This window comes from Aythya ferina, assembly GCF_964211825.1.
Source record: "Aythya ferina genome assembly, chromosome: 4".
NCBI lineage: Eukaryota > Metazoa > Chordata > Aves > Anseriformes > Anatidae > Aythya > Aythya ferina.
This window is the reverse complement of record NC_140300.1, coordinates 7,208,722-7,223,290: the sequence shown is the minus strand read 5'-3', so window position 1 is coordinate 7,223,290 and position 14,569 is coordinate 7,208,722. Positions and strand designations below refer to the sequence as shown.

Below are 14,569 nucleotides of genomic sequence, written 5' to 3'. Positions count from 1 at the left end.
AAGGAGCAAAACCACGTCATTAGAATTTCTGTATTAAAGGAAAGGTCTTCTTGAGTTTAGAGAAGCGGATGGTTTTATCTGATGCATTTAGAAAAACACCTAGGTTCCAGGACACTGGAGGTCACGAGCTGAACTTGAGTTCCCATATCAAAGCCCTTATTTAAGCTCTCTCAGCAAGGAGACTTCAAAGATTCAAAGGCACTTCAAAGATTATGAAGAACAGTGACAGGAAATAAAAGCTTGTAGATTCTTTTCTGATACCAATTTCACCTATCCTGCCTTGACTTCAGCAAGCACTGATAAAAACAGATCAGGGAGAACAGAAAGCAAAGGCAAACATTTATTTAAAGGAAAGCTACAACCAAACTACAAGAGTTCACCCTTCAAAACATGATTTTGAAGTGTAACTTTCTTTCCTGAAGGAGTTGAGAAAACAAATACAAATTATGTATAAAAAGAAGCATGTTGGCTTCTGAAAAAGTTATACATAGTACGGCAACAGTAACTCAGGAAATTTAATAGGTATCCTAGTTGTTTCTTTTCACAAAGTACTACTTTTAATATTAGTTCTTGTATTACTCTAATGGTAGGAGGAATTTCAGGCAAGTTTCCTCTCGGTGAGAAAGCCCACGCTGTCTAAGTTTGATAAATCCCCTTAAAACTCCATCCTTGGCTTAGAGACAAACTGCTCTTGGCAGTCCCCCATCCTTTATTTGTCCTACACCTTTACAAAGCAGCCATACCACTGCTACTGATGGCCATTACAGACACATACAGGAGTAGCCTACAGCCTGGTCAAATTTTAGGGTATTAAAGATTTGGACAGAGCTTACAGCAAGCGTTCAGCTGCTCCCAGCACGTCGCTTCCATGACAGCACCAGGACCTGAGACACGGAGCTCTGTAACTGCAGAGCTCCAACGGCAACGGGAGTTTCAGAATTAAACATTCCAGCGCCCCATGCATAATTCATCTCTATCTTATCTTGAAAAAAAAAAAGCCCAGGAGAAGTTCTTTCAGGTAGTTACTACAGGCTTGATTGCTTTTCCATTGATCAGAGGCATAATTTAGCGAACGACCAGATTAGATAGTGAGGGTAAAGCAGGAAATGCACCTCAGCGTTGTGGTTGGTACGTACCGGGTATATGTTTGATTACAAATCTTTCAAGTTTATCCTTGCTAATCACTTGTATCAAGTTTGCCTCCATTTTCTTCCTTCTAACTAGCTGCATGCAAGAGATGTCCCCAGGGTCCACTCTCTTTCCAGGCTCTGTTAGAGAGGATCCTACATAACCATTGCAATTCACCACCAGAAATGTGCTGAGGAAGGGTTTAGGTTCAGCATGATGAAGATGAGCCATGGTACTTGCTTGCATGACGCCACGTCCTACAACGGGTTGTTCTGATTTGCAGGAGGAGTATTAACGATATCCTGGTGAGATATGAAAGGGCTCCTCCTTCTCTAAAAAGACTGAAATGATCTATTTACTGTGTGTTTTTTTTTTTTTTTTTTTTTTTTTTCTCTCTCTATCTCACACTTAAGACCTGGACAAAAAGATAGAAAATCTTTACCACAGGAAGCATCAAGATAAAGCAGTAATTTGCCTTATATAAGCTCCTCTGAAACCCCAGCACCACAATCCCTCCCCTTTATTTTGAAGCCACAAAATAAGACAACATGATGGCCTTGTTAATGCTTCTCACCTATATAACCACCTTTTATTCCACCTTTAGCCCTTGTTTTCCTTCTCCCTTTCCACACACACACAAATATTAGAAGCTTTGGAGCTCCTCCACAAATAGCAGCTGAAGCATAGGGGCACATTATTTTGAATATATTTCATGTTTTTGACTATGAAAACTTGTTTTAAACTCCATAACTTGATGCCAGACAGCATTAAGACAACTTGGCCTTTTGTTTTTTTTTTTTAATCTTTTTCTTACTATTCAATGAAAAATACATTTTTTTCAGTTACCTGCATTTATTGTGCTTAATTTCTGCAAGTATTTTGCTAACCAGCTTTCTGCATCACACCAAAAAGCAGCTTCAGTCAGCACCTCCAGAAGTTACTACTGATTTGAGGCACTTTTCCTTGACTACTGAAGTGTTTTTTTTTTTTTAAATTCTCAACAAGCAATTGAACTGGACACAGACCTAGCCAGTTTGAAAGCCTTCATCTTCCTTTTCCTTAGTTTCTTATCGGCACGCAAGAGCAGTAACACTTCCCGTTTCCCATGCCCTGTCTCCGTTGCATGTAGGTTTCTGGCACAGTCCCTGGTCCTATGACATTTAGAACAACTGGACTTTCAATTTCAGCTGGCATCCTCATACTCCGTTCATATTGTGTCTTGGTACAAAAGGTTTTTTCAGCTTGTTTTAGCCACTTCCCCTCTAACCCCCAAGATTTAATATCTTACGTGGAAGAGACTGGGAGTTGAAATGTTCTACTATATCCTCTACAAGTAAAAACAAATATATTGCCAAACAATTCCATGTAACGTATCAAGGGGAATGACTTTAAGAGTAAAAGGAAATTTGCACAACTGATAAGCTGGTAGTAAATGGTCTCTACCAAAGGTTTTCATAGCTCACTTGGGCACTTGTTTCTTACTATAGAGCTTGCAGTTTGTAGACAATATTTGTAAACTGCGAACTTTGCAGACCTAGATTCTAAAAACGCCAAAATGTAGAAGTTGCAACACTCAGCTCCTTACAGAGGACTTGTCTAGGCTCTGCATCTTGACCCCTCAGTTTTGTTTCTTGCTCAGCTCCTGCAGTCTGGAAGGGATCCCAGTGCCCAGCTCCAGTGTGCTCTACCACAGGACTCTTCAAAACGTTACAGGCTCTGTATCAATAACTGCACTTTTTATTCAAACGATCAAAGTAAGCAGAAGGAAAAAGTAATGTGATGTTTTTGGAAAAATGTAGTTCTGAGAAGATTATTCTTTTATTTAAAAAAAAAAAAAAAAAAAGCGAACACTTTCTGGAGCATGACAACTGCAAATTTTGCTTATCAGCTGCCACAAGACTGGTAGAGACTTTACATTTTCACTGCAAGTACCATACTGTTACCAAGCCTGGATTAAATGCTTATCCTCTCACCAAGACCAGTTCACAGAACTCAGCTTCCTTTAAAGAAAAAAAAATAATAAATAAAATAAAATAAAAAAAACTCTACTGAACTTTAAATGCATTGAAATAAAGCTGCAAGAACTGACCAGAAAGTATTTTGGAGAAGCTCAATGCCAGTTTGTCCCAGTCATTAAAGCCTGAAAAACCCACCCCACAGCTGCCTTGCACCACAAGTGCACAGGAGGATACGAGGGACAGATGCAAAGTATTAGCAAGCAGCACATTTGAACTCAGTGTCACTAAATCGAGTCTGCATCTTTTCTTCAACTTCCACAGCTGCAAACACACCAGCTGAAGCATGCACTGAACTAGGTACAACTTCAGGCAGATTGCTCTGAAGATTTAAGTCAGAACAGCCTACACAAGGGTGAAAATACAGCAGGGAAAGTTTTTTTCCAAGATCAGAGTTTTTCTACTCAAGTTTTAAGGACAGTCTGCTTGGCTGGAGACTTCCACAGGCGTTGTGCATGACTGTTTCTAGGTGCTAACTACTAATAGAAAGAGAACCGCAACTGAATGATCTGATCCAAGTGTTTTCTTCATTACATTTCTTCACTGTGGTTTTACTAAGACAGAAAACTTTGGTGGAGCATGTTCTGGGACGGCACAAGATAAGAATTAGGAGATGATCCTTCTGGGTCTAAAAGCAGCCTTGAGACTTACATCTGGGTTGTCCGGTTGAGAGGAAGGAAGGGAAAACAGCAGAGCTAAGAACGACAGTAGCAGTTTTTAAGCTTAGACTTAGGAACCCAGCTGTGACGTTAACTGCCCAGCCTTCAGCCCAAACGTGGTCCCCTTCCAGCCCATGAAAGCCAGTAAGACTAGTTCCAAAATTATGAAGGACCAGTGGCTAAAACTGTTCAAGTCGTGCAATTGTAGATAATATTTTTTATAAGCCACTTCAAATCTAGCTTCATGATATTTAAAGTATTTTATCTACAGAATACGTTTCCATCAAAACACATCTTGCAGTAAGCCATTCATTTACTAAATGAGACTATTTCCTTGACTTCTTCTAAATACATACAAAAACTGGAAAAAACAGTATTAAATGCTTGCATAGATTCTATCCTGATGGTTAGCAAACAGTATACATTTCCCAAGTAGCTATTATCAGACTATAAAAAGAATCAGTACAGAAATATGAAGTTGAAACAGGCAATTCTCTACACAGCATCACACAATGCACATCCCACCTTTGATTTTGCATTAATTGTATTTAATTTAATTAATGAGATTTTCCACTTTTCTCAAAATTTTCTAAATACATCTACACACACACCTTTAGTACCCCATCCATAAAATGAAAATATAGAAACCGGCTACCCTTAAATATTCTTACCTCAGGGAAATATTCTTAGGCTCAGGGAAAATTGGCTTCAAAAACCATGCCATGAGGTGGTACCATCTTTAGTCATTAACATTACAGAAAGGGAGAGTAAAATGCAAATCCCCCTCCCCAAGTTCCTTAATTACACTGATCAAAGCTCACAAAACTCCAGTGCCTCAAAGGCATTGATGGGAATCAGAGCATAAGACTGGACTTCTGTTGCTTTTAGCACCTTGATTTCCACTAAGCAGCTTAAGGACATCTTGAGACCACCACGATGTTTTAGCCCTAACACAAACCATCACCTTCCATGACATACACAGTCACTCTTCATTCCTTAAGCACTGGAGTTTCCAAACCTACTTTCTCCCAAGTGCAGAACCCTTCAACCACGTGTGAGAAAGAGCAAGATGAATCGCGGCCAGACCTTTGCCGAGGTGTTAACTCATCCTGCCGCAATGGACAAAGCGTGCTGAGTCACAGCTGGAAATCCAGCACTCACCGCCCGCATGGCCAACACATACACCCATTTTATTCAACCAGAGCTCTAACTCATGAGCAGTTGTAATGACAAAAGCTTTATAGACACATCGGCAGCATAAAGAAGATGAAGTCTACAGAACTGGATGTGTGACCTAGCAACAAAGGGTAACAGAAACCCTCAGCATTAAATGCCTTCTTTGTCTTGACTTGTAAGGGCTTTTCCCAAGCTCCTGCACCAAGCAACTGAGTCTGGGGAAGAGGTGCTATTCACAGAGTCTTAAAGACAGCAGGAGAGGACTCTACAAAGCTGCTGTCATCTCTGAAAGGTCACCATGAACACAGAGTCCTCAACAACCAGAAGGGACAAGCTTACTGCCTCACTTATTGCCAGAAATGAAAGCTGGAAGATGCAGGAAACTACAAGCTGGTCTTCCTCAACTCAACTCCTGGGAAATTTATGAAAAAGATTCCAATGGAAACCACTTCCAAAGTAACAAATGTACTCTGGAAATAGCCAGCTTGGATTTGCCATGAGGAAAATAATTTGCCTGGTTTGTGTCAGCAAGCTCAGAAGACAACAAAATCAAAGTGCTTGATAACGCTGGATGGTGGAGCTGCCACTGAGAATAAGCCTGACAAGCTGGAGAAATGCACCAAAGACTTCATGAAATTCAACCAAGGCAGAAACCACAGCCCTGCACCTGACACAAGGCAACTCCAGGCACTGGCACAGGCTGCAGAACAACTGGCTAACACCACCTCTGCAGAAAAAGACGTAGAGACCCTACTGGACCCCAAGTTGGAGAGAAGTGAGTGCCAGACTTGTGGCAAACGCTAACCAAATACTGGGCTGCATGAGCGAGGCAGTAGCTTGAGAGAAGTAATTATTCCCTACGCTCAGCACTGAGGCAGACTCAATGGGAACATTACACCTGGTTTTCAGGCCCTTCCCTACTCCCACATAGAGGAGACGAGCCTGGAGGAAGGCCACAAGATGGTGGACACAACACCCAAAGGGGCTGAGAGGGGCAGCCATGTTTCACCTGCAGAACAGAAGGCTACAGGGAGCTGGGAGAGGCCCAACCTGATAGCAGCCCTCTGCTACCTAAAGGTGAAGGGCACAGATAAGAGCTGGCCAGACTTTTCTCATCATTACAGAGCAAGGAGGAAGGAGGCACAGCTGACAACTGGCACATAAAGATATGAGCAGCCACACCAGGTAAGACCAGAAGTCCCTCTGCCACAGCATCCAGAAGGGGCACGGCACTTGAAGAGGCAAGAACATGAGGTTACTAATCCCAAACAGTTTATTGGAACTACCTGAGCAGGAGGTGGAGGTTTTACAGCGAAAACATTTCTCACGAACCCCGCTGGTTGTTGTTGACCTGCAGAACTTGAGCAATCCAACGTCCTGTGGTGAGGCATTTCACAGCCTCTTGCACTGTGTGAAGAAACACTTCTGGGTTTTGACTTGTCATCTGCTAGGCTCATTTGAAACCCTTTTATTCTTGTTTTGGAAGAAAAAATGAGCTTTCACTGTCTCCTCACCTCACATATTGTCGTTTGAGATTGAAGAGGCCCTTCACTCTTTGAATACAGCCATTCTGTATCTCTAATCACCCTTGGCCTTCTGTGGACATTTTCCAGCCCTTTTTCAATATGAGACAGGGGAGAAAACCAGACTAACTCATACTACTCAGGAGAAGATGAGACTGGATTTTTACTGTTACACAATGAGGGCCTCCGTTCTTCCCTTTCCCAACACTTGTCTCTTTATCAGTATTACCCTGAGTGTTCCCAGAAAGCATTCAGTGTAACCCCAAGATTTCCCTAAGGATAACGATCACTTCAGTCAGGTATTTCACACGTGAGACCAGGACTCTTTCCTTCCACAATCACTGACTGTATTGTGCTACACTTACCAACACTGAATTTCACCTACAATTTTAATGCCCCTTAAATCTCTCGTTGGTCTTCTACAGTGCTTCACACTTGAAGTAAGTCTGTAATACATTCATTACTTCAGTATCATCAAGGAAACAAGATCATCTCAGTACTCATTCACTCCTCCTAGCTGGTCAAAAAGCTGAGTATCAGCAGTACTGGCAGAGACCCTTGCCAACTGCTCACGTTAACCTTCTTCCATACAGAGACTGGATAGAGAACCTTGATCTTTAGCTCTTATTTTTCCCCCAGTTACCTACCCACGTAAGAACTTTCCTCTTCTTTCCTTCAAGAGTTCCTGGTAAGGGGTAATTCCAAAAAGCAATCAGTAATACTAACAGATTAACCAAGTATCATTGCCCTACCCCCCTTAAAATAAATAAATAAATAGAGTCACTGAAGTCCAGTGTCTCTGGATGGCCCAACTCTCCTTGGGAAGCCCTATTAAATAATGTACTTCATTACATATTTGATTAGGCAGGATAGTGTATGTGCATCAATAAATCATTGGTTGTAAAGGGAAATCAATTACATGTGCTGAGCACCTCACCAGAATTTTACTTAAGGAAGCAGCAGCTTCAAACAAATGTTTCTATCTCTTCCTTCATAGCTATCCTAAAAAAAAAAATTATCTTCAGACTACTTCAAGAAAAAGTGTATTTACCAGCATTTACCACAATTGCCAGAAAAAAATCCAGAAGAAAAATTTCCAGAATTTCCAGAAAACTATGGACATGCGAAGAAAGGATTCTCCCCAGGGGAAATGAGCTTATTTACAGAAACCGGTACATCCTGCATTTCTGTTCCTTTAGAATGTAGGATGTTGAACCAAAGCATAATGTTACTGCATGAAATGTCAAATACCAGCCTGATGTTGCCCGCAAGTTTTCCCAGCTGGCTTACATTAATACTGAAAGATTAAATTGCACACGTTTCTTTCACAGCTAATGTTTTGTTAAAAACCTAAGTTAGAGCAAAAACGAGTCTTTATCATCCCACAAGTCTTAAGCCTTACAGCAGCCCTTTGGCACACCAGTTCCCAAACTGATCTGGTCCCACCCCAAAATACAAACAAGATTCCTTCTTCACTTATGCACATTCAAGCCTGAAGAGCTCCAAATAAAAGTGGAAAGTAAAGCTCAACCAACCCGTATCTGACCACAACATTAAAAAATACTTCTATTCCACAGTGATTGCATATAGGAAACTACTTAAATCGCAGCAAAAAAAAAAAAAAACACACTCTGTATAGCTACCATGCACCTATTGGAAATTACAGAGCAAGAGTGATACTTCAAAAAAAAAAGTAATCAAAAAAGAGCATAGACAAACATAATTTACATAGGTCTAAAGTTTTGTAAAAGAACAGCCAATTTTCCCCTGGATTTGGTGGAAAGAAGTTAATCAGGTGCAACTTGACCACTGTATCCACTCACAGGCAGGGAACTGATAACTATAAATTCTGACTTTATAGAAATCTGTACGAATCATCCTTCCTTACCATTACAGTCTCAGAGCTGAATGTAGATATAACTCCTTGCCATGAAGTGTCCAGCTGTTTAAAGACAAATATCTATATTGCATATCTTTTCGAGTGAACCCAGCCTCGGGCATGAGGGAATTCAAAATGGATTTTTAATTTTTATCAGGTACATGAAGTCAGTTAATTAGCAGGAGCAGGAATAAAAATATTTAAGAAAAAGAAAAAAAGAGTCCTACCAGATTAGGTGGGGGAAACCATTACAGAACTGTGCTCTCCTTTCAAGGGAGAGGAAAAATTATGTGCTTCCTCTCACTTGTCTTATCTCACGAGGCCTGCAAAGCATCAGAGAGTTGTACAAATCTACACATTTCCAAGTTAATCCAATATAAGTCTTTCTGAGGTATGAAAAAGCTTTTTCCAATACTACGTATTGTGCCCTTATACGACATTAAGCTTAGCCATAGATAGGTACGGAAGAGAAAGGAAGAGTGATGAAGCTCTCAAACCACAAAAACAAACAAACCACAGAAGCAAAAAGAACTTAGTCCTACTTTATGCAAGGGGAAGAGGAAGCATGAGAATATAGAAAGAAAGAAACATCTCCTAAATAGTTTGAAAATAGACGGCATCGTAAGAAAAGGTAAACTGAGCAAGAGAACACCTTTGAGCATTAAGTTGCATCGTTGAGACCCAAGTAGATCACCATGCTTACCCTCAACAGAAAAAGTCCAGGACAACTATTACAAATGATGCCAGGTGAAAAGTGACACTGCAATAAACTGTTACAATTTACCCCACAAGCCAACAACAAATCAGTATTTCTATGCAGAATTACTGAAATCCTGAACGTTTACATTTCTTCCTCTAACTCTTGGATTATTTCAGAGCTGAGATGGCATCACTATTTCTCACTGAACTCATCCAAAATGTAAATTATATCATCACTTATTCACAGAATGAATTCTTCTGATTCACGGCTCTTATCAGTCCCTTGTAGTAGTATTTTTTTCCTTGTTCTAGGCAAAATTGGAAAAGGAAGAGAAAATTAAAAGAAAGGAGAAGTAGTGTATATCCAAAAGGAGAGGCTTAGAATAATGGTTAGATTTATGTTTAATTAGATACAAGCATGAATATGAATCCTTGAAGAGACAGATCAAAACAGAAAAAATAATTGCATAAGCCTAAATGCAGTTGTAGATCACTTGGATTTTTTTAAAAAGTATTAATTTTTTAAAGCAGTTTAAGCTTCCAGCAACTTAGCCAAGTGTTTTACAAAGCCTCTATGTGGGCATACAAAAGTGGCTCACATCCTCACGTGAGCAGGTTGATGGCCATTTCAGAGCCACACTAGGGGCATCACAGACCGGTCACTGTGATGACACATGTTGACAGCCACCACCTTGGCCTCACACCTCGTTTAGATCCTTCATTCTCCAAATACTTCCTTGTTTCAATCACAGTATCACCTCTTCAAATGAAAGCAGTTGTTGCCATCCTCCTGTGTGCATGCACCACTGTGCTACTGGCTGGAGCCTTGAGGCTAGGGATCCTATTTCTGCTCCGATTGCTCCCAAAATAACCAGTTCCAGCTGAAGTGACAGCACTGCACCTAACCCATAATTAAGGATTATTGGTTCAGTAGATCTGTAGCAGGAAATATGAACGACCGAAGTTCTCCATAGGTTATCTGTATTATTACAGTTCTCGTTGCAGCGTACAACCCAAAGCAATCCACAGAAGGCTCGAAACCAAAACTGAAGTAGATCAAGAGCAGACTATGAATCGGTTAAGTTATTGGGTACCATCATAAAGATAACCTGACAATCTAACCCTGCTTTATTTAAACGAGCAATAACGTAAATCAGATTGGATTAGGTAAGCATCAATACAGCAGATTTCACATTTTGTGTCAGGAAATACAGCCTAAAGTTGTGCTACGTGGAAGTAAACTATGGGAGGCCAAGCACACCGTGATGGCAGCTTCTTAAGTTCACAGACTGATGGCACTGGGTGGTCCATGACATCCCATAAGAGCTCCACTCCTACCACCGTACATTTTCCTCTTACTACGACAGCTTCAAACATTTGCTAGCTCATCTTTACTACTGTTTTCCAGCGTCTGAAAGCATTCACTGCTCAAAGACCCACGGATTTCACAGATATTCTTGCTTTACATCAACATTTGAAGACCCCAACATGTTAGCTACCATGCAGACATTATTTCTGCATCTACAACTTACACAAACAAAACTTGTAAGATCACAGGGCACTGTCCTGTGAAAACACTACAAATCAAGTACGTGGCAACTGTGAACTGTGAATCAGATTAGAATTCACATTGACGATACTAACAGGCCTTCTGCAAAATGTTTGTGAGGATTTTCCTTGAAGTATTATCAGCACACTATTGTGCCTCCAGGAAAAAAAATCAAGCAACACTCCTAGCTGATGGCCTTGACTGCTACTTACTGCATTTCATACAGTTTTTTTCCTTCATTAATCACTTGCAAATGTAGTTTATAAGCTGAGAGCAGGGGTGGAAGAGAGACCAATTCCCACAGGAGTCAACTCCTACTTCAGCTGCCTTCCGACGCTGAACTTCCCCTGAAGTCCCAGAGTTTCAGACTTCCCATTGACCGGAGGCACGTGGAGCCAAGTGCAGGAGAACAGCACACAGAAGATGTCACGCTTGTTTGCTGGCATGCTCCTGGTGTGTTGAAACAGGAAGTGCATTATTCAGCAACATACTAATGCTTGGTATGGACATCTGAGGCACGCTACGTGAGTCAGAGCACCCAGCCTGAAGACTGATTCAGTGCGAGATACGAGCGTTCACGCCGAGCTAGTACAGAGGTGACTTACTGCTACAGCCAGCTTCAGCCTCCCACCTGACAAGTGTTCACTTTTTTATGCACCGCTATATTAAAAGGGCACTGGGTGTTGGAGTTGTATTGCTTCTGTCCTCTTGTTCCACCTATACCACTCTCCCTGAACAGCTTCTGCTGTTGTGCGTTTAAAGCTTCAGTATTACGAGCTGTTGAATATTTCTGTCAAAGTAGAAAGCCATGCTTAAAAAACAACAAATTCCAGTCAAGCTGATGAAGGCAGGGAAAAATGTAGCACGACCGATTACGCAAAAAGGAATCTTGCACCTTTTCTCTGCTCCAGCAGGAAAAGAGGTTGACCCAAACAGCTTGCCAGTCTTCACTACTGACTTAGATGATGGTTCTGAGCACACCTTCAAAATACAAAACTTGAAGAAGTTAATAGGTTAGATGGTCATGCTGCCATTCAGAGGGACCTCAACAGGTCCTGGGGGAATGGAGCAAACAAGAACATCACGAGCTTGAGGGAAATGTCAAATCCTGCACTTTGGGAAGGAACAACCACATGTTGGTTAAACAGGTTGGAAAGCAGCTTGGCAGAACAGAACCTGGGGGTCCTAGGGGGCAAGTTGACCATGGGACAGCAGTGAATCCTTGCAGCAAGAGCACCCAGGTTGTGTTAGGCAGACTGTGGCCAGCAGGCCATTGAGGAAGCTGCTCAGCACAAGTGCAACTCCTCCTGAGTGCCGTGCCCAGTTCTGGGCCTCCAGCACAGACATGGACACACTGCAGGGAGCGCAGCAACAGCCCACCAAGATCGCTAAGAGGTTGTTTAGCCTTGAGAAGAAAAGGCTCAGTGGGGAATCTTATCTGTGTGTATAAATACCTGATGGGGAAAGAAGGCAGAGCCTGACTACTCTCAGCAGTGAGCAACGAAGGGACAAGAGGTAACGGGCACAAACTGAAATACAGAAAAATGCCATGCGAACAAAGGTTTTTGGTTTTAATCCATAACAGGGTCAAACGTTGGAACAGGTTTGCCCAAAGAAGCTGCAGTATCCATCTTGGAGATATCCAAGGCCACACTGGACACAGTCCCGAGTGACCCGTTCCAGCTGAGCCTGCCACATGCAGAGGATGCTGGAGTCACCTCTCCAGAGACCCCTTCCAACCACAGTTACTCTGCAAGTCTGTGAACTCGGGACAGAAACAGCACGTGCTTCGTAATCCTGTTCTGCTCTCTGTCCCCCTATTTAGCGATCAGGTAAACCTGGTATTTCCAGGAGAAATTCACATCTGATTAAGTCTGCTGCCAGAATTCCCCTGCCACAGCTGCCAACAAAAGAACCCCATCAGCTGCACTGAGATGATGCTCAAGTATTCTGCGCTTCCACAGCTCTCAATTTGATCTGTCTTTTTCTTGAAGCAGTTACAGCACAGCTAACCCTAAACTGCTGCCAACAAACAGCTCAGATTAAAAAAAAAATGACACATGATCATCTTTTTCTTTCAGGTCTTCCACAGTGCACTTTTGGGGTCTTATTGTACTCCATTTGCTGGTTCGGTTTAACAATTATTCACGCTTGTTAAGGATACGGGTGCATTATCTGGTTTCCTGTCATCACTTGGTTATTAGTGTTCCAGCAAAGAACTACGGTAACAGTGTTTGCATTCATTCCTTTTTTAAATTGCCAGCTTTCACGTTATATCCTCTCAGAGGAGGCCAGCACAGCTCTCTAGGAGCAGGCTCCCCCTCCCAATGCCACAGCACTTTGAAGGAAGAATAGCTGGCAACCTCCTTGTCCTTGACAAGGGAGGAGAGACGTGGGGGAAATATTCAAACATTATTTTGTACAGTTAAATAGCTTGCCTGGATTCATCTGAAGAAGTCAATTTACTTCTCCTGAGCTGAACCGCTGAAGAACAGCTGAAGCGTTTCCACTTCTGCAGCAACCACAATTTAGCTATGGCAAAGGGATTTCCCTTTGCAGTTTTAAGCACTCTTTCACATGAAAGGCACTCTGGAGAACGTACTGTAAATGCAGAGCTATTACACAACCATCATCTAGCGATGCTGGCATGAGGAAGCTAGAGGGAGGAAACAGGAAAGATATAAATACAAGTCTACAATCTTTCATATTTCACTTACATCAGGGAAAATCACCAGCCTCCAAAGCTCCAAGAAAAATATCTGAGCCACTGTGTTGGTGACCGTAATTAAAAAAAAAAAAATCCGTATTCATTTCACATAACTGGAAATAAAAATTCACAGAGGCTCGGTCCTACACAAACTTTTAGGCACCTACCTCCTACCGAACAAAATGGAATCTGGGATCAACGTACTTCAGTAGACTTCAGCCTTTAACGCTCATTTCTCCTTGCTGCTTTTTCACCTCCACCACTAAAACGCTTTGATACATGACTCACAGTTAACAACACTTAAGAGGATACGTTCAAGGGATTTCAGCAGACACTATTCTTGCAGATTTCTTTAAAAACAATGAAAAATGCTACTAAAGATTACAGAAACAACCCAGAAGTGGAATGGGTGCTGGGAAGAATCAACAAACATCAGCTGTCCTAGGAAATAGAAGAGTTTCAGTGCAAGGGTGTCTCACCCTTCTACTATTTAGCCTCCCAACATTACAAACAACATTCCATTCTCTGATGTATATTTTTGTTAAGATTTTTTTCGGGGGGAAAGCATGCTTGGGGAAACGTAAGAATTAGTCCAAAATATTAGCCAGCTTTTAAATGGCTGGCACCTTGACAACTCATCTTAAGTCATAACCAAGAAAACAAGAACTCGCTGATCCTCACTGCCAGCAATTTTTCAGGAATGTAACAAGAAAAGCTGTGATAACAACTGGACGCGGCCATGAAATGATCATCTTAACTTTAAAGGCCTTCACATTGTTCTGGCCATGGAAGGTGCTAGAGTGGTCTCTAAACCTAATTTAAATTTTTAAGTCTGACAGCGTCAGCTTTAAAGAATATCATCATGACAGAAAGAAGCCTTCGTGCGTGGAAATGGGAATCGAGATTTTGTCGTTGTCCTGCTTCTTGGAACTAAGTAGAAAGCCAGGAGGGTGGAGAACGAGGACATGCACAGGAAGAACATAGCTAAAAAGCCTGCAAAACAAACACTGCAGAAAGCACACAGCACTTACTGTGTGAAAGTGCAGCATGAGCTCAGCATAACAAAGTTTAGTCTGCAAAGCACCTTCTATGCATGGAAAAGAAAGAAAAAAAAAAAAAAAGAAAACACGTTGATACGCCAACCTGGGAGATGCTTAAATAAGCATTTTGCAGCACAGAGCCTTCTCCTAGCTCCCTCCCACAGCCAGAGCTATTAATTGGGTAGACCTCCGGT

The 14,569-nt window shown here is 41.7% G+C and overlaps 1 protein-coding gene across 2 annotated transcripts in view; it reads right to left on the bottom strand.

The window, feature by feature from the left end:
* Nucleotides 1-14,569, bottom strand: part of MAEA (macrophage erythroblast attacher, E3 ubiquitin ligase) — a 49,754-nt gene that overhangs the window by 34,127 nt on the left and 1,058 nt on the right. The window lies entirely within an intron of this gene.